The 27790-nt window shown below is 48.6% G+C and overlaps 1 pseudogene; it reads right to left on the bottom strand.

The window, feature by feature from the left end:
• Positions 1–12338: 12338 nt before the first annotated feature.
• LOC136549268 (sulfoquinovosyl transferase SQD2-like) lies at positions 12339–27190 on the bottom strand (annotated as a pseudogene).
• Between the last annotated feature and the right edge of the window lie 600 nt (positions 27191–27790).

Here is a 27790-nt window from a genome sequence, read left to right as displayed (position 1 = left end):
ATGCACTACTAGTCGCTTCTGTCCTCAGGTCTCACGTCTCAGCGCCGAGATGAGACCATCCACCACGGGCCCACATGCCATGCTCCCCATCCCACATGGCCACACCAGCCGGTAGATATTTTGTCTTGAGAGAGATGAACTGGGCCTGCGTTGCGTGGGCTTCCCCCCGCATACTACGGGTAGTCCAGTTCAGTTCCCCCTCAAAAAAAAAAAAAAGAGAGGGTAGTCCAGTTCAGTACATTGGCCCGACTCCATTCTCAGGATAGCATCTGCTAAAAAAAAAAAAAAAATCTCAAGGATAGCACTCTTTGTTGAGCGGTTTACAGGAACTTGAGGAGGTCAAGCAGGAGGGTCTCGGGGCTCGAACGCTGGGTTAGACCCCCCCGAGAGGTTTGGCTAAAATCAACGCTGATGTGGCAATGTCGAAGAACTCATTCCAAGCGGCGGCGGCAGTAGTTGCCCATGATGAAGATGGCAATTACCTGTCCTGATGGTGGCAGGGCAGTCGGACCCAGAGACGATGGAGGCAGTGGCATGCCGTGAAGGCCTCGTGCTAGCCAGTGACCTTGGTTTGCACTCTTTTAGAGTTGCGAGCGATTGTGTGAAGAGTTTACTGACGAGGAGTTCAGTAGGTATGGACCAATTGTCCGGGAAATAAATGTTACACGAAATAGTTTTACTAGAGCGGATTTCATCTTTGAAGGACGGAAGTCAAATGTCGACGCCCATATATTAGCCACAAGCTTCGTAAATTTATTGATAGGCAGACATGTTTGGTTTTTGGAGCCTCCGGATGGAGTTTGTAATTTTTATCCTACTGAATAAATAAAGTCAGTACTTCCCTAAAAAAAACTTATACAAATTAAACTTAGAAAAAAAAATCCTCTTAAGCTCTTTGAACTACCTATTTTTCCTTAAATTGAATGTCAGTGGGCTCAATGCGGTAGCAACAAGCAAGGCGCCAAGTTGTTAGAGAAATGGTGCAGGATCGTCGAGCCACCATTGTTTGCTTGCAAAAAACTAAGCTACAACTAGTCAATGACAACATAATAAGAGAGACTCTGGGGCCTCAATTTGTAGGGGCATATGCAGCACTACTGGCAGAACGAACCAGAGGCGGGGTCATAATCGCTTGCTCCCTGGATTATTTCATCCTTCAAGATATTGAGACAACCACCCACACAATATCGGCATGCATTAAGAACAGAGCTGACAATTCAATGTGGAGTATAACTGGAGTTTATGGACCACAAGGAGATGCAGAGAAGATGCTTTTCATGGATGAAATTAAACAGTTAAAACCATCCATGCGTGCCAGTTGGATGCTTTTGGGGGATTTCAATCTGATATATAGAGCCAGCGACAAGAATAATCCCAATGTAAACCGAAGGCTAATGAATAAATTCAAATCAATAATTGATGAGCTGGAAATAAAGGAACTGCACCTTCATGGACGCCGTTTCACCTGGACGAGTGAAACTGATGATCCAACAGTGACAAGAATTGATCACATCTTCTGTACTAGAGAATGGGAGGCAGAAAACAGCAACTGTTATGTGCAGGCTATCACAAGCTCCAAGTCTGATTATTGCCCAATGCTTCTTACCTGCAACCCATTCCAGCAGCAATGTAAAGGATTCAGATTTGAATCCTTTTGGACTCGTTTGCTTGGCTTCTCAGACACTGTCCAGGAAGCTTGGTCCAAGCCTGTGCGGTCAAATGATAGAATCAGAGCTCTTCATATCAAGCTAGCCAGAACTGCACGAGCACTGAAGTGATGGGGTCGACAGAAATTTGACATGCTGAAAAAGCTAGATGAGATAGCAAATGAAATCATTCTGAGATTAGATCAGGCTCAGGAAGCTCGACGCCTTACAAATGAGGAATTGTCGCTGCGCAGACTCGCTAAACAAAGAGTAACGGGATTAGCAGCCGTAAGGCGCATCAAGATACGACAACGATCAAGGCTGACCAGTATCAAATTTTGGGTGATGCTAACACCCAGTTATTCCACCTTCGTGCAAATGGACGCCGCAGGAAGAACTTCATCCCGTTCCTGAAACATGAAGGCGGCACAATAATAGCACATCAAGATAAAGCCCAGCTTCTCTATGATTACTACACCAAGCTATTTACAACGCTACAACCGAGATCGCAATCCATCAACTAGGACCTGCTGAACATTCAGGCACATAACCTGCAGCAGCTCGACAACCAACTCACAAAAGAGGAAGTGAAGCGAGCAGTCTTCGAAGCGCCAAGTGAAAAAGCGCCAGGGCCAGACGGCTTCATTGGCCTATTCTACAAGAAGTGCTGGGCCAACAGTAAAACAAAACCTGACAAGTGCCTTGCAGCAGCTCTTTAATCTAAGAGCGGACAGGTGGAACCTACTAAACTCTGCCAACATTGCATCGCCACCCAAGAAGGATGGCGTGGACACAACAGCGGACTACAGACCAATAAGCTTAATGCACAGTGTCACCAAAATCATGGGGAAAGTATTGGCAAATCGCCTGGCACCGCATCTGCCAAAATTGGTGTCTAACAGTCAAAGTGCGTTCATCAAAGGCCGCAGCATACTTGACAACTTTCAATACATTCAGGGGGCATACTTGACAACTATCACAAAGCAAAGACGCCGATGCTCTTCGTCAAATTGGATATTGCTAAAGCTTTCGACAGTGTGCGCTGGGAATATATGTTAGAAGTTATGCTATGCCTAGGATTTAGACAGTGGTGGCGCGACTTAATTTCAATCATCTGGTCAAAATCAACGTCACGTGTGCTGCTGAATGGGAGGACAGGGACAGCAATACAACACAGAAGGGGGGTAGGGCAAGGTGACCCCCTATCGCCAATGCTATTCATATTGGCAATGGATCCCCTGCAAAAGGCAACAGAACAAGGTTTACTGAGCCCCATCGGTGCTGATCCTATCTGTATAAGACCAAGCCTGTACGCCGACGATGCTGCACTTTTCATCCGTCCTCAAGTGCAAGATCTGAATAATCTGCAGCAGATCCTAAAAGCATTTGGAGAGGCAACAGGCCTTCACACCAACATATCCAAATCCGAGTTATATGGAATCAACTGCCTGATCAACGGGACTGACCTTGCAGCATCTTTCCAAGGGAAACCATGTCAATTTCCATGCAAATACCTAGGACTACCTCTGCATATTGGAAGGTTAAAAAGAGAGGCAGAACAAGTGCTCGTCGACAAAGTGGGTGCCAAGCTGCAAGGCTGGAAAGGACGCCTGATGACAAAATCTGGTAGATTGATACTAGTTCGATCGGTGTTTTCATCAGTACCGACATACCACGTGACAGCATTCCCTCTTTCAAAGTGGGCAATTAAGAAGATCAACAGAATTAGAAGGAATTTCCTCTGGAAGGGAGCAGATGAGCCTAGATCAGGCAACTGTTTGGTGAATTGGCGAAGGGTTAGGCTATCTCCAACGGAGACGACCTAAATTTTAGCGTTTGGGTCACGTACAGGAAACAAAGGGTGCTACCTGTTAGATTGATCTCCTGACCAATAAGCCCAACGGCCTATTGGGCCTTGGTCTCGCGCCCTGATCGGGGGCGCCCAACCCTACATGGTTGGTGGGCCCCCGTCGCACTGCGCTATATAAAGAGGTGGGGGCCGGCGGCTCAAAGTACGAGGTTCGCCGTGAGCCGCAAACCCCCACCGACAAACCCTAATTCCGATCTCGAAGAGGGCGCGCAGCCAGCGACGGGAAGCCGCCACCGTCATCACCGACTCCACTGCGTCGCCTCTCTTCACCGACCGTCGCTGCCCGTGCGCAGTCTACATCGACGAACCTGATGGAGGCTACTGGATCCTCCACCCCTGCGGTCTCAGGTTCGGTACCCTTCCCTTTCTCTCCCTGTCTCTCTGTAGACCGTTCTACATGTCCTAGGATCTACCGTTTTACATGTTATACCGAATAGAACAGTCAAAGTCTAGATCTATGATCCTACAGTCATAACATTGGTACCAGAGCCAGGTTTTAGGTATAGATATGGCTAGGGTTTTGATCTAGAACGGATCAATCGATTAGAAAAGGAAAAGATGAAGAGATCCAGTGCGGATCTAGAAAGTAGAAGGGGCTTCGGCCGGAAAAGGGTTCGGTTGAACCCTAAAAAAAACTCGGTTCTTTCGGATCTGAGAAAAGCAGTGGGTTCGGATGAACCCTAACCCTAAACCTAATGAGGTTAAAGAAAAACCCGAAGGTGATTCGAGGAAAAGAAAAACAGTGCCGTGTCTAACCCTAACCCTAACCCTAATCGGGAAAATCGTTCAAAAATTCGATTCAAAGAAACCGAAAGGGGAAAAGAAGGGGAAAAGGGTGGCTCGGCTCACCTCGCCGTCGAGCACGCCGGCGCGCGCAGGGAAAAGATTGGCCGGCCGAAAGGGGCACGGCTCGCCGGGATCTGGCCACAGGGGCGCCGCGGCCAGGCCGCTCGACGGCGGCGCGCTCACCCGCTGGGGAGCGCGCACGCCGGTGAGGGGGCCGGCGACGGCGCCGGACCTCGCTGCTTCACCGTGTCGCTCGGTGATGAACAGAGGAGAGCAGTGAGGCGAAGAGAGAGAGTGTGCGCGTGAAAATGAAGCTAGGGCTGAGGGAGACGCGGTCGACCGGGGTTTTTGATGCCCCGAGCTGCGCGCTCCACCATCGATCGGAGATCAACGGCCAGGAGGGCTCGGGCCTCTTTTGGCCCAGGCGGGCGCTGCTGCTCGGCCGAAATCCCGGCCCAGGCCCAGGTTGCGGCCTGGGCGCGGGGGAGAGGGCGCCACGCGGCCTGAGCGCGCGGATGGGCCGCGGCAGCTGGGCCGAGTGCACTAGCGCTGGCGCGCGCGCGTGAGCAGGCCGTGGGCCGCGCGTGTGCTGACTGGGCCGAAATGGTCAAATGAATAGAAAAGTCACAGTTTTTTGTTTTTCTTATTTTCCAGAAAACAGTTTGATCAATTTGAATTGATTTTTTATGATAATTTTCTGTACAAAATTTATCCAACGATATTTTTTGTTCAGTAAATAGTAAATTTGCTTCTGGAAAATAGGAAAAAGATTATTAAATGTTAAAGTTTCCGCTGCGTATTTAAAGATGTGATTTTTATTATTAAATTTGAACCAACGAGAGAATTTAATTTTGAAAAATGGATATGTTTTAAATTGATTATAATATTGTTGTTATTCTGACCAACGTTGATTAATGGCAATATTATAATATTTTGTTATACATTAATTCTATTTCTGCCCAACGGTGATGTAGAATTAGTGTAGAAAATAATTGTATGTTTTAATTTTGACCAACGTTAAACTAAGGCATGCAATTATTGTTGTTATTTCTGTTCTCACCCTATTTGAATTATGTTTTCAGGAGGATACAACTTGATGAGTTGTATCAAAGAAATCCCCACTCTAAAAGGTGATAACTATATTGAGTGGAAGAAAAAGATAGACCTGGCCTTTATCCTCGCTGAGGTGGACTGGGTTGTCACCACACCGTGCCCTAAAGAACCTATGGCACCGGTGAGGGAGACAGATGAGACCGATGCTGCATGGCAGAACAGAGAGCGGGATTTTGCTCCCGTAAAGATGTCCTATGACCTTGAGCATAGGAAATAGATCACTGCCAACAAGAAGTATCTGGCAGTGATAAAGAACACAATTGAGCCTGCTATTGTGGGCTCAATTCCAGACTGTGACACGGTCACAGAGTACCTAGACAGAATAAAGAGTCAGTTCACTGGCTCTTCAAAGACATATGCAACCCAGCTGATCAAGCAGCTGGTTACAGAAAGATACTCTGGTGGCGGCAGTGGCATTAGAGAGCACATACTGAGAATGAGCAATCTGGCATCTAAGCTCAAACCAATGGATTTGGCACTCAAGGATGAGTTTCTTATTCATTTGATTTTTGCTTCTTTGCCCAAAGAATTTGACACCTTTGTTGTTAATTACAACATACAGCCTGAAAAATGGGATTTAGAAAAGCTCATTGCCATGTGTGTGCAGGAGGAGGAAAGAATAAAAGTTTCACAAGGTGGTTCTGTGAACTACCTAAAAGATAAGAAAAAGAACTATAATAACAGTTCTTCCTCCAAATCATCTAGAAAAGGTCCCATGCAACAGTCTCAGAACCAGCAATTCTCAGTGGCTAAAGACCAGTGTCTCCACTGCAAGAAGACAGGGCATTATAAAAAGAATTGTCCTGATTTCTTAAAGATGATAATGAAGAATAAAGGTGAGAACATTATTACGTTCGTAAATGAATCCTTGTATGTAAAGTTTTCAAAATCTACTTGGTGGATTGATTCAGGTGCAACTATTTATGTTGCTAATTCATTACAGGGATTCCGTTCGATGAGAACTTTGTAAAGAAGCGAAAGTTTCATTAAAGTAGCAAATGGAGAATAAGCAGATGTTGAAGCCGTTGGTGATCTTCCGTTAGAGCTTGCTGATGGCTTCATAATTATTCTTAGAGATATTCTTTATGTACCTTCTTTGCAAAGAAATTTGATTAGTGTTTCAAAGTTGGACTATGATGGTTATGATTGCCATTTTGGAAATGACAAATGTCAGATATTGTTTAATAATAAATGTATTGGTCTTGCCTTCCGACAAGACGAGCTTTATTTGTTATCACTTCGTGAAAATGTTAATTCCGTATGTGATGTGAATGAAAATGTATCCTCATCGAACAATGGAAACAGAAAACGAAAGATAGCTCAAGATGCGTTGTCGAAATTATGGCACTGTCGTTTAGGCCATATTTCGAGGGGAGAATAGAAAGACTAGTTAAGAATGATATTCTTCCTCCATTAGAGCTCTCAGAGTTAGAACAATGTAGAGATTGCATAAAAAGAAAGTATGTAAAGAAAATTAAGAAAGATGCCAAACGAAGCGCAGGAATTCTACAGATTATTCACACAGACATATGTGGTCCTTTTCCTGTGAAAAGTGTGGATGGTTATGATTCATTCATAACATTCACAGACGATTACTCTCGGTTTGGCTACATTTATCCAATTAAAGAAAGAACAGAAGCGTTGAATAAATTTAAAATATTTAAAGCAGAAGTTGAAAATCAGCATGATTTAAAGATTAAGATAGTCAGGTCTGACCGTGGAGGAGAGTACTACGGTCGGCATACCCCATATGGACAAGTTCCTGGACCTTTTGCAAGGTTCTTACAGGAGAATGGTATAGTCGCCCAGTATTCAACACCGGGCGAACCTCAGCAGAATAGAGTAGCTGAAAGGCGTAACTGTACCTTGATGGATATGGTGCGTAGTATGATAAGTTACTCCACTTTACCCACGAGTCTGTGGATGGAGGCGTTAAAAACCGCCATTCATATTCTCAATAGAGTACCAAGTAAGTCGGTGCCCAAAACACCATATGAGTTGTGGACAGGAAGAGTACCCTCACTTAACCACTTACGTGTGTGGGGGAGCCCTACTGAGGCTAAAGTTTTTAACCTAAACATTGGGAAGCTAGATCCCAAAACAGTGAGTTGCCATTTCATTGGCTACCCAGAAAAGTCAAAAGATTTTCGTTTCTACTGTCCTAACAGACATACAAAGTTTATGAAAATGAGACACGCTGTCTTCCTAGATGATGAAATGATTAGGGGGAGCATGGTAGCTCGAGAAATTGACCTTGAAGAGAAGCGGGTGTATGCACCCCCTCCGATCATTCATGAGCCATTTTTCTCACTACCTGCTGTTGCTGCACCAACAGTACAAGACACTGTGGTGCCAGCATCTGTTGTTATCCCGCCTGTGGCAACAATGAATGATGATGAGGAACCTGTGGCTCAGGATCCTATAGAACCTATTGCCACACATGAGGGGGAGCAACAACAGCTTCAAACAGAAAATGTGCCAATTGAGGAGGCCCCTAGAAGGTCTCAAAGAGTTAGAAAATCAGCTATTCCTGCTGATTATGAAGTGTACAACACTGAAGAATTTTAAATGGAGGATGATCCCACCTCATTTGAAGAAGCCATGAAAAGTGACCATTCATCAAAGTGGCTTGAGGCCATGGAAGATGAGATGAGATCAATGAATGCAAATAAAGTTTGGGATTTGGAGATAATTCCTAAAGGAGCCAAAACAGTAGGCTGTAAATGGGTCTACAAAACAAAACTTGACTCTCAAGGGAATATAGAGAGATATAAAGCCCGACTTGTGGCAAAAGGCTTTACACAAAGAGAAGTGATTGATTACAATGAGACCTTTTCTCCAGTCTCATGTAAGGATTCCTTCAGAATCATAATGGCATTAGTGGCATATTACGATTTGGAATTACATCAGATGGATGTAAAGGCGGCATTTCTCAACGGAGACTTAGAGGAAAATGTTTACATGGCACAATCGAAAGGTTTTGTCATGGAAGGAAAAGAACGTTTGGGATGCCGCCTAAAGAAATCTATTTATGGATTAAAACAAGCTTCAAGACAGTGGTACTTGAAGTTTGATCAGACAATAAAGAATTTTTGGTTTAAAGATAATGTTGAGGACAATTGTGTCTACGCAAAGTTTAAGAATGGGAAGTTTATCTTCCTTGTCCTATATGTGGATGATATCTTACTTGCTAGTAGTGATGTCAGTCTACTACTGGAAACAAAGAAGTTTTTGTCCTCAAAATTTGATATGAAAGATCTTGGTGAAGCTTCATTCGTTCTAGGGATCGAGATTCACCGAGATAGAAGTAAAGGGGTATTAGGACTGTCACAAAAGGCATACATAGAAAAAGTCTTAAAAAAATTCAGTATGCACAAATGTAGTCCCTCACCTGCTCCTATAGTCAAGGGCGACAGATATGGAGATTTTCAATGCCCTAGGAACCAATATGAGATCGATCAAATAAAAGTGGTTCCATATGCTTCAGCTGTCGGAAGCTTGCAATATGCTCAAGTATGTACGCGCCCTGACTTGGCATTTGTTACCGGGTTACTTGGCAGATTCCAGAGCAATCCTGGAATAGAACACTAGAAATTGGTAAAGAAAGTCTTGCGTTATTTGCAAGGAACGAAAGGCCTCATGATGACGTATAGAAGATCTGATTCACTCCATATAGTGGGATATTCAGATTCTGATTATGCGGGAGATAATAGAAAATCCACGTCTGGATATGTGTTTACTCTCGCAGGGGGAGCTATTTCATGGAAAAGCTCAAAAACAAACCGTCACTACATCGTCCACAATGTATGCCGAGTTTGTAGCGTGTTATGAGGCAACAGGGCAGGTGAACTGGCTAAAGAAGTTCATACCCGGTTTGAAGGTGGTTGACGACATCAATAGACCACTGAAATTATACTGCGATAATAATCTAGCAGTACAGTATGCTCACAACAATAGGTCAAGTGGTGCTACCAAACACATTGACATAAAGTATTATATTGTGAAGGATAAAGTCCGGGATCAAATGATAAGTCTTGAGCATATAAGTACCGAAAAGATGCTCGCGGATCCGCTTACAAAAGGCTTACCACCCAACGTGTTCAGAGAACATGTAGCCGGCATGGGTTTAAGGGAAAGCCTATGATTCCTGGACTATAAAGGGCCCAAAAGTTAAAGTAACTATTTCAGATCAAAGACGTGCATTGTAGCTGTTAAATCTATCGGCGATTGACCGTGACGATGAGACATGCTCTATGCATCATCTGTGAAGAAATGAGTAAGGATAAAAGGATTGAAGTTTTAAAGTTTAAAGATAAAAGTAATAGTGAGATCAAGGGGGAGAATGTTAGATTGATCTCCTGACCAATAAGCCCAATGGCCTATTGGGCCTTGGTCTCGCGCCCTGATCGGGGGCGCCCAACCCTACATGGTTGGTGGGCCCCCGTCGCACTGCGCTATATAAAGAGGTGGGGGCCGGCGGCTCAAAGTACGAGGTTCGCCGTGAGCCGCAAACCCCCACCGACAAACCCTAATTCCGATCTCGAAGAGGGCGCGCAGCCAGCGACGGGAAGCCGCCACCGTCATCACCGACTCCACTGCGTCGCCTCTCTTCACCGACCGTCGCTGCCCGTGCGCAGTCTACATCGACGAACCTGATGGAGGCTACTGGATCCTCCACCCCTGCGGTCTCAAGTTCGGTACCCTTCCCTTTCTCTCCCTGTCTCTCTGTAGACCGTTCTACATGTCCTAGGATCTACCGTTTTACATGTTATACCGAATAGAACAGTCAAAGTCTAGATCTATGATCCTACAGTCATAACACTACCCAGATTGTTCCGTCTCCAACAACAGCGAAGGCAAATCCTTTCTTCCTCTCTCTCCCACGCGGCTGCAGGGCATGGCGACGGCGACGACGTGGGGCGCTAGCGCTGGCGCGGCGCTCGGAGCAAGCGGCGCCCGCCGCGGACGCGGCCTGCCTTCTTCCCTCCCTCTCCCGGCCAGATCCGGACCCCCTCCCTCCCCTTCTTCTTCCCCGACCCTCCCTCTCCCGGATCCGGCCGGTGGCGCCCGCGCCGGCGGAGCTCGCGCCTGCGCCCGGCGGAGCTCGCCCCCGCGGCCCGGCGGAGCTCGCGCTCGAGCTCTTGCGTCGTCTTGCGGCAGAGATTTGCGTCGTCCGGCTGCCGAAGACGCTTATTTGCCTTTCCCTTTGCATGGTACGCAAAATCGGTCGGCTGTTTGGGTCTTCCGTTGGACTGCGTTTTTGACGACGCAAACCACTGTTGACTACGCATTTTGCGTTTGCGCTTCTTCGTCATTGGAGACAGTCGAAGGCAACCAAAATCTTTGGGAGGCCTAGGCATAAAGGATTTGGCGTGCTTCAACAGGGCGCTGCGCCTTAGATGGATGTGGTACAGATGGGCTGCTCCAGATAAACCATGGACGGGATTGATAATCAAAATGAGTAAGAGTGAGGAAGAGTTATTCAAAACCTGCACAATAATCACGCAAAGGTCAAGATTTTGGAAAGACAATTGGTTAAATGGGAAAGCTCCAATAGACATCGCTCCTGCGTGCTTCAGGCTGGCAAGGCGCAAAAACCATTCCGTCGCCTGTGCCTTGCAGGGACGACGGTGGATGCGAGAACTTCGCCGAATGAACACGGAGGAACAGCTCCGCCAGTTTGTCGATCTTTGGAGTCAGTTGCAGGGAGTCCAATTACAGGAAAGTGAGGACACTCTCATGGAGATTCGAATCTTCAGGAAAATATTCAGCAAGATCAGCATACGATGCGCAGTTTGTCGGGACTTTTCTGGATCATAACTAGAGAAAGGTATGGAAAATAAAAGCAGAGCCAAAGTGCTGCTTCTTCATATGGCTGTTGCTTCAGTCAAAACTTCCAACGGCTGATCGAATCATCAAGAGGGGAGGACAGGCGGACCCGATTTGCAAGCTATGTCATTGCAGACAAGAAACTCATTTGCACATGATGGCTAAATGCAGCTATGCCAAAAGGCTTTGGCGGCAGGTGGGACTCACACATAATGAGCAGGGGCTGTCAACTACCATGACAAACATGAAAGACTGGTGGACACAGATTACCAAAACACAAGGGCAAGGAGATGAGGTGCAGCGAACACGCCTTGCGGAAGGAAAGGCCCTGTTCGCTTGAGCTACTTTTCAGTCATAGAATAGTGTTTTTCTCTCACAATATTTTAGCATAAGCATCAGCATAAGCCAAATTTCAGCATAAACGATAAGGACCAAAGATGCCGGCGAGTCTTCGACTACAAGGCGCGCTCCACACAAGAACTCTTGCAAGACATTATCAATGATGTACAGATGCAACGCCTAGCTTTTGAGGATAATCAGTAGTTCCACAATAGTTTTTTTAGTTGTTTTCTTTCTTTGCTCTTTTCATTACCTTGTAAATATTCAGACTATGCTTTCTACTGAATGAAAAGGCAGAGCACCTCCCAGTTCTGTTAAAAAAAAGATCATATATCCAATCCCTTCAACTCTCAAAACTGCTAAAATTACCACCTGCCCCGGTTTGAAGTGGCTCTTAAGGTGGGGTCATCCTTTTTTTTATTTTAAAAAAGATACGTTTTTTAGACCATGAAAAATGTGTAAGTTTCTAAAAATCTTGAGAGAAATCCTAAATATATATCAAGGCATGATAAATGCAAATAAAATGTTTAGAGCTCATGAAAATATCTCTAGAAGCTTCCAAAAATAGATTTAGTTTATTTCTAAAATGAGAAAAATATCCAGAAAAATCCGAAACACATCAAAATTTTCCTTTAAACTTTCTTTGCCCAAAAAAGAGGAAATTTATTTTGCAATCACTCTCCTAGTACAAGTTTGAAACACTTTGCAGTTCGTTTCACCTTCTTTGCTACTAGAAAGAGAGAGCAAGCTGAGAATGAATACAAAAAAACTATTTATTATTCAAGATATATTATTATCATTGTCGACTGCAGACCAATTTCCTACTAAAGGATCAATACTGTACTACATAGTGTAGCAAGCCAAGAAGAAGTAATACATAGACACGGACGATTTACAATCTAACAATCCTAAACTGTTCATTATATTCTTCAGTGAATCGGAATGCTGAAGCTTGAGCTTCCTCCCCTCTAATCCTGAAACATATCCAATCATCTGCCATAGCGTCCTTCGCCCATTTTATACAAGGAAAGGGAAAAAAAAAAGGGACCATCAACCATAATAGCCGCCTCCTATGATTGCTTCGCTACGACATCGGCATTGGCAGCCCCAGGCGTTGTTGGCCTCAGCAGCCGCAACACCCACTGGAGGGGTCGCAGCAGCTGCGCCCTCTTCTTGCGCCAGAACCAGATCGCAGCACTGTACTGCTCGTTCCGGATCTTCCTCGTCGCTTCTCGCCAGTCAAACTTCTCCATCTCCTTCCTGGCAGCCCTCCCCATGGGCTCTCGCAGCTCCTCGCTCGACAGGAGCTGCTCGATCTTGCCAACACAGTCATCCACATCCCCTGGTGCGTCTCTGACTCGGAAGGCATCACAAACACATCCCCGCTGGCATAGGCCTGTGATAGCTCTTCCCCTTGCAACGTGCCCGTGAACACCGCCGGCATACCTGAGAACATCTGCTCGAGCTCAGCCCTGCACACAAAGACAGAATCACACTCCCCCCGTTTTCAAATCTTCCCCCACTAATCTACAAGGAAACTAATTCACTTCTAAAGCATAAGGGCCAGGGAATAACAATGCTAACCTGAATGGGCCATCTCCAATAAATGCGATCCTTGCTCCTGGAAGTCGGTCCATGACTCTGCAAAATAACAAACCTATGATCCAGCATCAACCTTGTACATACCATAGTCCATAGCATTCAAAATACCAGGCACATAAAGGGCTCACCTCTTAAGAAAATCCAAGCTTTTCTCGACTCCTAAGCGCCCAACATAAAATATAAGTGGCTTTTCTGGTTCGCCATTTCTGCTCCAACGAAAACCAGAACACATTAGCACCACAGTTAGGCATACAACTAAAAAATACGAAGAGGACCCGTCTACCCGGCCGTGGTGAAGCCGGATCACCGAAGGCTTTCACCGTGCGATTTTTCGGTAAGAAAAACATGAAGCCCCGCGACCTCTCCCCGCCGCCTGAGCCCCTCCGCTGCCGACGCCGCAGCCCCACCCTGTAGCGCTGCCGCCCAGCCCCGTACGCCGCCGACCCACGTCTCTAAACCAAGCAAAAAAAACAGGGCCCTTATGAATCCCTGAGCCGTCACCTCCGAATCAGGAACGGCGCCGCCCCATGTGCTGCTGCAGCCATGGAGGAATCGGGGCTGCCAACCATGGAGGAGGCTGGAGCGCTGATCCGGCGCGGAGGACCTCAAGGCCAAGCTAGGTACTCTTCGGGCCTCAGGTTTCTTCTTCTCCCTCTCCTCCCTCCCCACTCGTAACCTGGCTCTGCTGCGGCTCACCCGAACAGCCGGATCCGCGGCCAGAACAGTCGGATCCGTGGCCGCAACTGGCCCCCGACGCTAACCTTGACCCGTGGCTCATTGTCGTGCTCCGCCGTGTGCTCAGCAACTTACGCGGGCCGTGACACGGCCTACACGCTGCGCTAACGGATCTGCGCAAGGCCCTCGCCACCGGCGGCGGCTGCCGTCCTGCGCTGCTGCCAAAACCTTGTCGTGCCCTCGCTCTGGTATGCGTGTGTGACGATGTACGATAAACCGTTTCCTCATCAGTAATAAATAGCTGTTCTTATGAGCCAATTATCATATTTGCATATAACCTGCTGTTGGCATCTGTGCTCCACTATTTCAAGAAGTTTGCCAAACATTTCTACTTGACTAAATTGTTTTTTCAGGTCAGAAATTTCAGAGTAGAACCAGCTGGTTGTTCAGGGCATGTGGACAGCAGGGAAAGGTGCATATTTAATACTGTATCATGTAAATACACATGTTTTTCTTATATGTTTCAAGTGAGTGCCATCTTTTTTAGGCTCTTTGTTACATATGTTGTAGATGGGAAAACTGAAGCGACACATTCAACCAAGCGATATCACAATAAATATCAGAAAAGGAGCTCCGGTCCCTCGGCCTGTTCGCTGGTTGGTTTCTGGGCTGGTTTGTTGTGAGAGAAAAACACTGTTGGCTGGCTGGTTTGGGCTGGCTGAAACCAACAAGCGAACATGTATCATTTTCCTGGATCATTCATTCATAAACTATGTGCATGTAAGCAGTGTTTCATTGTTCAGATGGGCTGCAGCTGGAAGGAGGTGAAACATGATAATACTGTTACATGCTTGGCCTTTCGGAATGATCCAATTAGCCAAAAGGATTTCAAGTATGTTTTCCTGGCAGCAAGCAGCGCACTGAAGGGGCAAAGTGATAAAGAGAAATATGAGAAGTCTAGAAAAATGAAGGTGGGAAAGTTCAGTTTGTATGTATGGGGATTTTTGAGTCACCACTCACCACGCACAAGTCAAAATAATGGTCGCCAATTATCCGTTAGGCTCACCACCACTCACCAGCGGCGGCGCCCACGAGCGTCCGCCTCCCTCGGCCAAGTCGCCCGATAGCCCCGTGCCGGGCGGATTCCGACCCTCCAGTGACCCTGCGACCCCCGACTGCGCTCCGTCATCGTCGGTTCGCTCGCCCTGAGCTTCGACGGGACCACGGCCACCCCACCCCCTGCGGCTGAGCAGCGGAGGGTCCGCTTCGACTATGCCTGGCCACCCTGCTCCGACGCGGCCTGACGACGATGAAGACGGTTGGACGAAGGTTGTACGGAGGAAGCGTGCAGGTGCAGCTACGGCGAATTCAACTCGCCCAACGGCCCGCCTGCATCAGCCCTACTCTGCATTCATGGGCCTTCCGTGGTAAATGCATCCGATGCCTTGCTGGTGGACACCGGGCGGCAGAGTGTAGAGAGCCGGTCCGCTGCATCAGCTGCAGGAGGTTCGGCCATAAAGCCCCAGTCTGCAACCAACCTTCGCATCCCGCCGCTCCGCCCCCACCGGTCCCCAGCGAGTTCCCACCCCTTCCACGCCGCACCATGCCGGCCCGTGGGGACCCCGCGACCCGACCGGAGGTCACCAGCACAGTGGCGGCTGCGACCGACGCGATGGAAGAAGAAGCTGTGCGCCTGTCTTCCTGCGCCGTGGTGCTTGGTCAGTGCAGAGGCCACGGCGATGTGGAACCAGAGAAGGTTGTGAAGGCGCTCCGGACCCGCTTCCGGGTCCAGCGGGGAGACGTCAAGGTGTCACGGCACCGCCCTCGCCATCTTCAAGCACCCGCACCACCGTGACGCCGCGGTGGCCTTGGAAAGGCTTCCTGTGGGCAATCTTGGATTCCGCATTTGGCCCTGGCGCATTCTCCCCTACGGGAACCACTGCGCTCTACGCCACCACGTACGCCTCTGCCTCGAAGGTGTCCCAGCTCATGCGTGGAACGAGGGCATTGCCAAGCGGGTGGTGGCAACTGGCAAGGGCGTGCGACCTCGACTATGTGGAGGCGACATCACTGCGCCGGGAAGACACCAGAGCCCTGTGCCTCTGGGCTTGGACTTACAACCCCTCCGACATCCCCAAGGTAACATGGCTCACAATCACAGACAATGCAGTCCAGGTTCACGATGGCGTTGCTCCTCCACGCGGCCAGCGCGGACTCACCTTCCGCATCATCGTTCACTTGGACCTCCTTGAGCCGCCCCCGGACAACCACGGCCGGATTGAGTCGAGGGACTTCATCTGGCACTACGGGGTCGTCGACGGCGAACGCATGACGCGCGAGCGCCATGACCCGCCTCCACCAGAGGACAGGCACGGCCACCGCCGCGACGACGACGACGACGACGACATTGTACGCCGTGACCGCCGCGTTGGAAAGAGCGAACGCTGGGGAACGCGCCTGTACTGGAGCCTCTCTCGTGCCCCGGAGCGGACGAGGGAGAGAGAACACTCAGAGTCAAGGCATGGCCGACGCGCCCGATGAACACCGCAGGTACGCCCAGCGCGCAGCACTCCACGGCACCAGCGATGTCGGCCCGCAAGCTGCCCCTGCAAACACACAAAGCCCGGTCCACACCCCCAGCAGCCCCAACTCACCAAGTCGACGCGTCATCCAGTGGGGTGCGGATCGGCCAGGTGTTCCTCGATGACTCGGCAACACCGGAGAGGGAGCCCCATGGGGAGATGACGTCCCCACCTACCCAGACGTGCGACCAGATGCTACTCTCGGCGCGCCAGGAAGGTGTCAACCCTGCAGCAGAGCCCCAAGGCACCCACAACACCAGCACTGACTGTCGACAGCAGCCACCTCCTACCGAAGGAAACAACCAACTGGCGTCACCTCAAGCGGAGCCGGCTGCAATGCGCAGGCAGTCCCCCCCCAATCCGGACACGACGCGCTTCGCTCCTGCTTGCCTCAGCACAGGAGGTTCCGCCCCAACTGTGTCTACTCCAGGCGCAACCCACGCAAGCAGCGGTCGCCAACGACGCCGACGGAACAGAACCCAGCCACCAGCTTCATCAGCAAAGTCACGCACCAGACCACCAGGTCGCTTATCCAAGGGCCGTCGCAGCGGGCTGTGGCCGCAAGGCGGGCGTGGGAAGAGACAGGCTACTGCCCCCACAGCGCAAAAGTGTGCGCATCGCTGCGGCATCCTGGCCGCGCGGAGACGCACAGGCGAAAGCTCGTCAAGTCCTTATGAAGAAGCTTGGCTTCGCGGAGGACGAGGACCGCTCGGCGGACGACGCACTGCTTGGCTACTTAAGGCGCTGACAGCTTTGTGCGGCCTTGACAGCGACACAGGCGCGGGCTGCTCCCAGGCATAGGCAGCAAGACTTGGCTCATGTTAAGCATCAACCATCTGTTTCTTAGTTTCAGTCGGGTCGCCGTCGTCGTCAGTTCATGGTGGTCTGTCAACTTCAGTTTATGGCTTGTAAAGGGTGCACGGGTGCTGGCCGAGGGCCCAAAATCACCAAAGCGACCTCCACAACGCCTTAATCGTCATGTAACTTGGTGTCGCTGTACTGTTGCTGCCACACCACAGCGACACTCTTCAGCGCCGGCAGCTAGGGGCTTTCAGTTGCTTTCAGCCGTTCAACAAAGTTGTTTCCATCCACAGCCAGTCTAGCTGCATATCCTTGCTTGTGATACGCTGCCACTTCTCGCTGCTGGGGGCAAATTTGGTCTTCCATGTCACAAAGAAATTGTAACATACTCTGCTGGAATGTGCGTGGGCTCAATGACGTGGTCAGGCAAGATGCTGTAAGCCTACTGGTTAAGGACACAGCCTCCTCCATTGTGTGCCTACCGGAAACAAAGCTACAGAACGTTGATGCGGCCGTTGTCAGGCGGACGGTGGGTGCCAAATTCATAGACAACTTCATTGTGCTGCCTGCAGCCCAAACTAGAGGTGGCGTCCTTCTAGCGGCGAATGTGGATTATTTCCAGCTATCAGACGCCCATCTATCTACACATGCCGTGACAGCAACCTGCACCATGAAAGCTGATGGGATCAAATGGCAGATTACTGTGGTATATGGACCACAAGGTGATGCTGAAAAACTGCAATTCCTCCAAGAGCTCAAATCAATTCCCAGGCCAGCTCATGGAAGGTGGCTGATCCTTGGGGATTTCAACTTGATCTACCAGGCGGAAGATAAAAACAATCAGAACCTAAACCGTCGTCTAATGGGTGCCTTCAAAGCAGTAATCGACAAATTGAACCTAAAAGAAATAGGTCTCAATGGTCGCCGATTTACATGGAGTAATGAGCAGGACAGGCCCACTCTCACAAGAATCGACAGGCTCCTTTGTACCCCGGAATGGGAATTAGCCTTCCCAACATGCTTCCTTCATTCCCTGCCTTCTCTAATGTCAGACCACACCCCGCTTCTCCTGCAAGGGGACATAGAGCACTACCAAAATTCAACCTTCCGATTCGAGAATTTTTGGGTGAATGTGAACGGGTTCAAGGAGATGGTTCAGCAGGTTTGGAGCAAACCGGTCCACTCTATCTTGCCTCTCAAGCGGCTGAACACAAAATTGGCAAGGTTGGCAAAAGGCATCCGGAAGTGGCGCAGAGAGAAGGTTGGGGACACGTGGCTGCAGCTGGCCATTGTTAAAGAGGTCCTGTTACAATTGGAAGTGGCACAGGAGAACAGGGGCAGCGCTCGAGAGCGCGGCATATATCCGCAGTGGGGACGCGAACACAAAATATTTCCACATCAGGGCCAGCACAAGATTGAGGAAGAACTACATCCACTCTCTGCACACGGATAGGAGCGTGGCAGTTGTACACAATGACAAGGAAAAAGTGGTGACCGATTATTTCTCAGAGCACCTAGGCTCAGTTTCACAGAGAGGGAGAACCTTCAACTGGGAAGCACTTGGATATGTCCCAAGAGACCTATCAGCACTTGAGGCACCGTTCACGCAGTAAGAGATCAAGGAAACAATAAACTCCATGCCGTCTGATAAAGCGCCAGGTCCGGATGGATTCACATGACTCTTTTTCAAAACTTGTTGGGGAATAATCAAGGACGACATCACAGCGGCAATCAACAGCATGTTCTCGCTGAATTCACAAGGTTTTGAAAGACTAAATTCAGCAAACATTATCCTGCTCCCCAAAAAAACGGATGCCATGCGTGTGACAAATTTCCAGCCCATCAGCCTTATACACAGCGTCACAAAAAATTTCGCCAAATTGTTGGCAAACAGATTGGCGCCGATATTGGACTCCTTAGTCTCCAAATGCCAAAGCGCATTTATCAAAAAAAGGACTATCCATGATAATTTCCTCGACGTCCAAAACGTAGTGCGCACCCTACAGAAGCAGAAATTGCCGGCTATCTTCCTAAAGCTCGACATTCACAAGGCTTTCGACACGGTCAGTTGGCCCTACCTCCTAGAGGTAATGCAGGCGATCGGCTTCGGACCACGCTGGCGTGAGTGGGTATCGATCCTCTTCCGCACTTCCTCATCAAGAGTGCTGCTTAATGGGCAACAGGGACCGGTCTTCAGCCATAGGCGGGGAGCTCGACAGGGTGATAATCTGTCAACAATGCTGTTTATCCTCGCCATGGACCCGTTGCAGCGCTTGTTAGACATGGCAACACAGCACGGTGCACTCACCGCTTTGCCACTGCCGGCTGCAAGATGGAGGACATCCATGTATGCTGACGATGCAGCAATCTTCATCAATCCGCTCAAGGAAGACCTCGAAGCCACCACGGCCATCCTACATGCATTTGGCTCAGTCTCGGGCCTACATATAAACATCCAATAAGATGCCAAGACATCGACCTCGATCATGTTCTAGCTTCCTTCACTGGAACAAGAGCTTCCTTCCCGTGCCGTTACTTGGGGCTGCAGCTGCATACGAGATCTTTGCAGAAGATCCACGTCCAGCCTCTAATTGAGCGCATTGGACAAAGATTGCCAGGATGGAAAGGAAAAATGCTTAACAGAGCAGGCCGGCAAACTTTGGTCACCACGGTGCTATCCTCAATGCCCACCTACCATCTCACCGTGTTTCCTTTAGCAGTTTGGGCAAGGAAGAAAATTGACAAAATCAGAAGATCCTTCTTATGGAAAGGAGATGAGAACGCCAATGGAGGCCACTGCCTGGTCAACTGGCCGACCGTCTGCATGCCAAAAGATCTAGGGGGCCTGGGGGTGCCTGACCTGGAGAGATTTGGGAGAGCACTGCGCCTCCGATGGCTGTGGCAGGAATGGGTGGACGACTCCAAACCATGGGTGGGAACAGAAGTTCCATGTACCGACATAGATCGTCTCCTGTTCAACTCCTCCACCACAGTCACCATAGGCAATGGACGCAAAGCCCGGTTCTGGCACCATGCTTGGCTAGAAGGCGAGGCACCCAGGTATCTTGCGCCCAACCTTTTCAAGTTGGTGCGCAGAAAAAATAGAACGGTACACCAGGAACTACTCAATGGAAACTGGATCAGATCATTGCAGGCACGGATCACCACATCTGCACAAGTCCAGGAGTTCGTTGACCTATGGGTCAGATTACTAAATGTGCAGCTGCAGGTTGATGTGCAAGACTCAATCACTTGGAAGTGGACGGCTGATGGTATTTACTCCACTCGCTCGGCATATAGAATACAATTCCGAGGCTCACATCGAACTTTTCAGCATGATCTCATCTAGAAGGCGCATGCGGAAAATAAATGCAAGGTACATGCCTGGATCCTCATGCATGGTAAAATTCTAACGGCTGACAGTTTACAAAAGAGAGGATGGCCGCATCAGGAGCACTGTGTTTTGTGTAATGGGCCGCCGGAGACAGGAATTCATCTATCTTTGCTTTGCCCTTTCGCAATAGCTGTTTGGGACCAGGTTCTGTCCTGGGAGAATTTCAGGGTGCATCTTCCACAACAGGACCCTACATGCATGGCCAAATGGTGGGAGGAGGAGGCAAGTAAGGTGCCCAAACAGGACCGCAAGCGGTTCAATGGCATCCTCATTTACATTGTGTGGAACCTGTGGAAAGAGAGGAATAGGAGGATCTTCGAAAACACCCACATGACGGCGCAGCAGGTGGCCTCATTAGCAAAAGAGGATATAATGCAAAGACGTAGGGCGATGACATTTGATGGGTGAATCCTTTCTAGCAGCGGGATTTGATCTCTCCTAATCCGGTCCTAGGACCGTCGTGTATTGCGCCAGGGGGCGCCATTTGTACATTAAGCTCTAAACTCTTTCTCTTACTTAATTGAGTGGCAGAGCTCCTGCCTTTTATTTCAAAAAAAAAAAAAAACTCACCACGCACGTACCTTACAGATAAACTAGCCCTTCAGGCAGGCAATGAAAAGGTACACCTATATATGTCCGCAAAATCAAACTGTGGATGGTGCACGTACAGGAATCTCATGCAGCTGGCAGGACATGTACTAATTATGCATGGGCCTCGTTTAGATTGCAAATTTTTGCAATCTGGACACTGTAGCACGTTTCGTTTGTACTTGACAAACTTTGTCCGATCATGGACTAACTAGGCTCAAAAGATTCGTCTCGTGATTTACAACCAAACTGTGCAATTAGTTATTTTTTTACCTACATTTAATGCTCCATGCATGCGTCCAAAAATTGATGTGATGGAGAGAGAGTGAAAAAACTTGGAATTTTGAGGCAATCTAAACAAGGCCATGGTGAAACTTAGTTTTCATTTAGATATTTTCTTTAGCATGCTCCAAGCTCTGTTCTGTATCAAACTGGCATAGATAAAAACCAGATGATTTTTTAGATGTGTTTTTGAATCGGTTTATGATTCTCTGTGTTGTCTTGTCAATTTGGGATTTCTGGAACGTAGAATTATTTTTATTTTACACATACAAGCTTCAGTGGCGGACCCAGTAGGTAGCATGGGTAGGCCCAGGACTACCCACAAATTTGGCCTAAAATTCTATTACTACTTTTCAGAAATTGGTCCACGGTCACTCTCGTCTCAGTCTAGGCCGAAGACACCGCAAATCCATGAGCTCTTCAAAAAAAATAACGCGCCCGAGAGGGATTGAACCAGAGACCTCGTGCCTCGGGCTGCAACACGCTTACTAGTCCAGCTACGAAAGTTTATTGGATAGGCAATACCCGCAACCTTATTTAATAAGGGAAAACAGGGAAAAATACCCCTTAATTAATCACTCCTGGGTATGCTAAATCATATCCTAAACGGCTTTCTTTACCAGTATGGAGGGAGTATTTATGTAAGTTTTGAACATTTTAAATGTATTATCGTAATTTGGTTAATTTATAGCTATGTTTGCCGAACTTTTTGTTTGGATTTTATAGTATTACACATGAAATTTTTTTACCAGGACTACCATGGTCTCAGATCCTGGGTCCGCCACTGACAAGCTTTGACATATCCTTTACCTGAACCAAACATTGATCTTTGACTTCGGACATCATTTAGACATGCAAGATCGCATAGCACAAGTAAACTTTGATATATCTTTAGCTAAACCAAATATTGCAATTTGCATCGTTGTCGGTTCTACAGAATTAGGATTCTACAGAATTAGGAACACGATAGGAACATGAAAATTGCTGCACTAATTTTTTGGAGAGCCCCTACTGGGTTATTTGCCTCCTCATGGGCATAGCCCCTCCTGGGTTCTTTGCCTTCTCATGGGCAGTTCTGAATGTATCCGTTGTATCTGAGCAGACCACATTGCTGAACTCCATGTCCACGAGCAGCAATTTGCAGCACCAATCAAGACTGCATTTCACCGTTTACTCATAGATATCTAAACTAATTCAGTTATTGTTCCGGACTTCTGGTGCCTTCACTTATTTTCATGCATCATGACTTAGGACCTGAATATATATTATTCATACCCGTTGCAACACACGGGCACTCATCTAGTCTAAGAAAATATTTGCTCATCACTGTAACCACACTCAGACATTGAAATGGACAAATACAAAACTGTGCGAGGGGAAGAAGAATATACATACGTTAGCCTTGAACGCATTTCCATATTGCGAAAACGAGGACTGGAAGCTTTCTGAGTCAACACCCTTGTTCCAAAGGCGTATTTTATTGGCTGGAAACATGCACCGTTTGAGAGATGGTACAATTAACAAGAACAAGAAACTACAGATAGATTAGTTAAGTAAACCTGCTGTAACACGGGCAGCTTGAAGATCCCTGCCGATAGCAACGGATGGTACCAGTGTGAGGTCCGCAGCTCGGTGCAAGAATTCTATATCAAGTGGGAAACATATCAGTCGCTTAATCACGCAAAAGAAATGTATTCCTGCAATAGATGATTGAAAACTTACTTATAATTAGCCACATGGGCTTGACAAGCCAGCTGAATGTATATCTGGGTATATAACTGCCATAATCAAAAGGATCAGTTGTCCATGCAGCCGTGCAGGTAAAAAGTATGATGCTATAGGATATGATTTGAATAAGAGTCCTCTACAGAATGCTGAAAAGTCCGAACAATGATTTTTAAGGACACTCTGATTAGGTTGAGGTGGTTTTAAGCATTCAGCCAAGCTAAGAGAAGACGACTCTGTTTTGTTCCAGTTGCCATTCTCTTGGTGAAGTGAACATTCAAATTGTCTCGGTTATGAAATACAAGAAATACTCACAGGTCTTGTTTTTCTCTTCACTTTTGAAATTTGAGGTTCGACAGTGAGTAAAGGCAATAAGACAATTTCTTTTGCCCATTTCTTGTGCAGAACAGCAGAAATGCTACATGTATGCTGGTGAAAAGCAGTATGTGAATGTGAGAGCAGCAGTATGCCAAGCAACTGGCAGTGGAGAGCGGTGAATAAATCTGATTCAGTTGTTTGACAATTGAGATACATTTGGAAGGAGAAACTCACATTGGAACGTGGGTGTGGTATGACATTACCAGAGGGACGCAGAGCAATTTTGCTATGACAAGCGCGCCAAATACCTGCCAAGAAGAAAAGAAACAGTTTTAGCAGAATATGACGAGGGGAGGGGATACAGTAGTGAGTAAGTGTAGTGGAAATGACCATTATCCCAGGGGAAGAGGCATGAATAATGTCAGGCTTGAATCTAGCAACTTCTCCGATGATTCGAGGACTGAGGGCCAGCGACAGCGGAACCTTTTGATACCAGGGGCAAGGGAAGCTGGGATCAAATCAAAGAGGGTAGGGCGTTATTACTATAATCTCGTAAATTAACATAGTAATTATCGTAACTCAAAGTGGCTACAGAATAAGTTATTTTGTAGCCAGCTATAGGATAGTAGTTCTATATATATATATAATAAAAGTTGTAAAACAACAAACAAAAATCAAGATATACTTTTAAAATTGCAATCCACAACATGTTTCAATTTGATAGTTATAGTACAAATTACAAAACCTGTCAATTCTAAAGACAAATCAATAGGAAATGACATTATTTAATCACAAAAGAATGAGTTCATCTCCTCACCAACCATGAACCATGAGCAAAAACCAGTAAATCGTTGAGCCACCTCAGGGACGACCTCGAGGTCGAGCAAAGGAGAGCCACAGAGGTGTCGGCCGATGGGCACAGCAGCTGAGCAGCGCACATCTACACAGGGGCCGCCGGGCACAGCCGCAGCCGCAGCTGCTGGCCTGCCGCACGCAGCCGCTGAGCCACCGGGTGCCGGCTGCACACGCGCGAGAGGCTAGCTAGGGGCATCGGGCCAGGTCACCAGTAGGCGGGAGGCGGGACCGAGAGGCCGGGGAAGCCAGCGACTCGCCGCCGAGGCGCCGAGCCTGGGAGCGCCGTCGCCTCGTCGTCCCGCGCTTGGCCTTGCCGAATGTCGAGTGGGGGAGGCGGGAGGCCAAGCCGCCAGGGAGAGCGGCTGTAAGGCCGCTGGTCGCGTGATGGGCCAATCCGCCCCAGCCCAAGAACTCAAGCTTGCGTCGACTGCTCTGCCTCTCGTCCGCTCAGGGCTCGGATCTCGTCTTCAACCTCCGCTTCGGGCAGTCGGATAGCGATTGTCAGCACTCCAGTACCTCCGAGGGCGGGGATAATTAACTTTTTACCATTAGACGTTCCATACTCAGCAGCGTATGACGCTACGTTTTTTTTTCAGCAGCAGGGAGAAAAAAAAATGATACATATTTACTATTTGTGCTCACGTGGCACGCCAGCTCCGCTGTCCAGCTCAAATCCGAGTCAGCAGCCCTATATGAAAAGTCAGTCATGCCCCTCCCCTCATTGCCATAGATTAAAGGACGGATGGTTCAGGATAGCGGAAGACAAGGATACGTATACTTGTATTTTAAGATATTTATTTTTTATTTTGTGAAGGAAAAAAGAACGTATATGACATCATCATGATGTCATGGCTCGAGAGCAAAGCACTTTGCATGGCGCACGGCGCACGCCTAGGCCGACGTTCAGCATGCCGCGCCTACGCAGCTTCACGCGCTCTGCTCCCTGACCACCGCCAGCTAGCAGGTGTCCTCCATCCAGCGCGCCGCGTCGGCGACCCAGGAGAGCGCGGCCACTGCACGGTTCCAGTTGGCGCGCAGCTGGCGCATGTGAGCGCCTCGAGCTCGGCGGTGGCGGCAGCGAGGCGGTCGAGCCTGCGCACGAGCGACGCGGTGTCGGAGGCGGAGGCGACGGCGAACGCGCCCACGTCAGAGCGGCCGGCGAGGAAGTCGGCGTAGACGTGGTCGAAGCCCATGAGTGCCGGGGCCGCACACCGACGGCCGAGGCGCGAGGCCACGGCCACGACGCGGTTGAACACGTCGAGCTTCTCGGCGAGCGCGAGCGCGAGGAGGCACGCGTCGTCGCCGGGCACGAGCGCGCGCACGACGTGGGAGCCGAGGCAGAGCGGGCCGAGCAGGCGCGCCGCCTCCGCGTCGGAGAGGGAGCGGTAGAGGTTCACCGCGCGCGTCATGGCGTTGGCCACCTTGAAGGACATGATGCCCACCCTGTCGTCGCCCTTGGCGACGTCGTCACCATGGACAGCACCTTGTGCACCAGCGGCTCCGCCACCATGCCTCCGGCCTCATCGTCAAGGGCTCAGCTCATGAAATCTAGAAAGGTGTAGTAAATAAATCCTTTTGCTTTTGCAGTGAAAACGATTTCGAAGACCAGCCAGCCAAGAAGGGGATTTGAATTGGAATGCTTCGATTTCGTGCCTGACTGGCTAGCTGTCGATGGACTGCACGAGCTCCTCCCCTTCCTCGTTGTGTGGTGATGGCCAGAGGTTGAAGAAGAATATGACTTGTGGGGCTCGTGTGTTAATAATAGGGGAGGGAGAAGCCAGGGGCAAGGGCGGTCATTTTACCTGAACCTGCTGACTCGGATCAGAGCTGAACAGCGAAACTGACATGCCACGCGAGCACAGGTGGTAAATATATATCGTTTCTCTCTCTTTTACTAAAAAAGCGTAGCGCAAGCTGCTGTTCGAGGAGGATGGTAAAAAAGTCCGCCTCTTCAACTTCAGCAGCAGAGAACGATAGGGAGCAGATAGAAGGGGGGAAAGCTAGCAAGCTCACCTCCATGAGCCAATTAGCTTGGCCCCGTGGAATTCCTGAGGCACGCCCTCGTGCGTGGTGACCACAATCACCTCGTCGCCCATCTCCCGGAGGTATTTGATGAAGTTCTGGAAGCGGTTCTTGTAGCCGGAGACGTAGGCGAAGGGCGAGGGCTCGACGAAGAGGGCGATGCGGCGGGGCCTGGACTCCGGCGCCTCGTCTTGGGCTCCATCTCCGTCTCTATCGTGGGCAGGCTCAGGCTCGAGGTCCGGGTCCGGCATCACGACGGAGGACGGCGATGAGGCGCACGGAATGGGGCGCAGGAGCAATCTTCTCAGGGGATGCCGCGGGGAGAGGCAGAGCCGCGAGGGGGAGGGGGAGGAGGAAGGAAAGGCCCTTGTAGGCAGCGAAGGAGGCGGCTTGGGCGCTAGGATGGCCGCCGCCATGCTGTGGTGTCGCTGGCCGGCCCTCCCTCTCCCTCTCCCTCTCCCTCTCGTGTGTGTCTGGGTCAGGCTCACAGCCGAGACTGACGGAGCGGCACAGCACAAGCTGACTATCTGATACTGCATCGTATAACAGGATGATATGATCCAGCAATGAAAGAAAGAGAATGCTTTCGTGCTGACTGAGCTCGCTGCTAGTCAGCAACAGAGATGAATGAATGACAGAGAGGAAGCGAGGAAGAAGATGATGGTACAGTAACAATCTTGGAGTATAGGATAGGACACCCTAGGCATATTCGGTTTGCTTGATGGATTAGCCGGTAGATGCTCTCTCTCTCAGGTCTGCTGCTGCCTAGGATGCAAGGCAGGTCGTCTTAAAACCTATAAATATATTTAATTATCTCATAAATCCACTTAATTTTGAGCAGCTTATATTTACGGTAAGTCACCTTGCATTCTACTACTGCCCTTGCACACCCACAGCTCAGCTTCATTATTGAAGCTTTTTTTTTTGAGTTGGGGGGAGGGGGGACAGCTTCACGAGCAGCTTTCTCGATTAATATGAGTTGTTTAAGAAAAAAACTAATTGGTAAAACAGTTTCACCAACAAGTTCATATATATCTGAGAGAGGAAAATAAGAAAGAAAGCCATGAAAAGCTATTTTTTTAGTTTCACTCTCCATTCCTACGTGAGAACATAGAAAAAAAGAGTTTCATCAATGAAGTTGTTTTTAAAAAAGATGTTTGGCAAAACATAGCTCCCAACAACTCATGAAGTTATTGGTGAAGCTATGTCAAACATGGCCTAAGTAAACGCTATTAAATACTTAACCGTATCGTATTTTTATCAAAAAAAATCAAATAAAACTTATTTTGATCGTAACTTATCTTACTATACATACTGTTTGTTGGTACAGAATTAATACTATCTTAGAGGTACTTTCAATATA

Source organism: Miscanthus floridulus, chromosome 4, assembly GCF_019320115.1.
Source record: "Miscanthus floridulus cultivar M001 chromosome 4, ASM1932011v1, whole genome shotgun sequence".
NCBI classification, from domain to species: domain Eukaryota; kingdom Viridiplantae; phylum Streptophyta; class Magnoliopsida; order Poales; family Poaceae; genus Miscanthus; species Miscanthus floridulus.
This window is presented reverse-complemented; position numbering and strand designations above follow the sequence as displayed.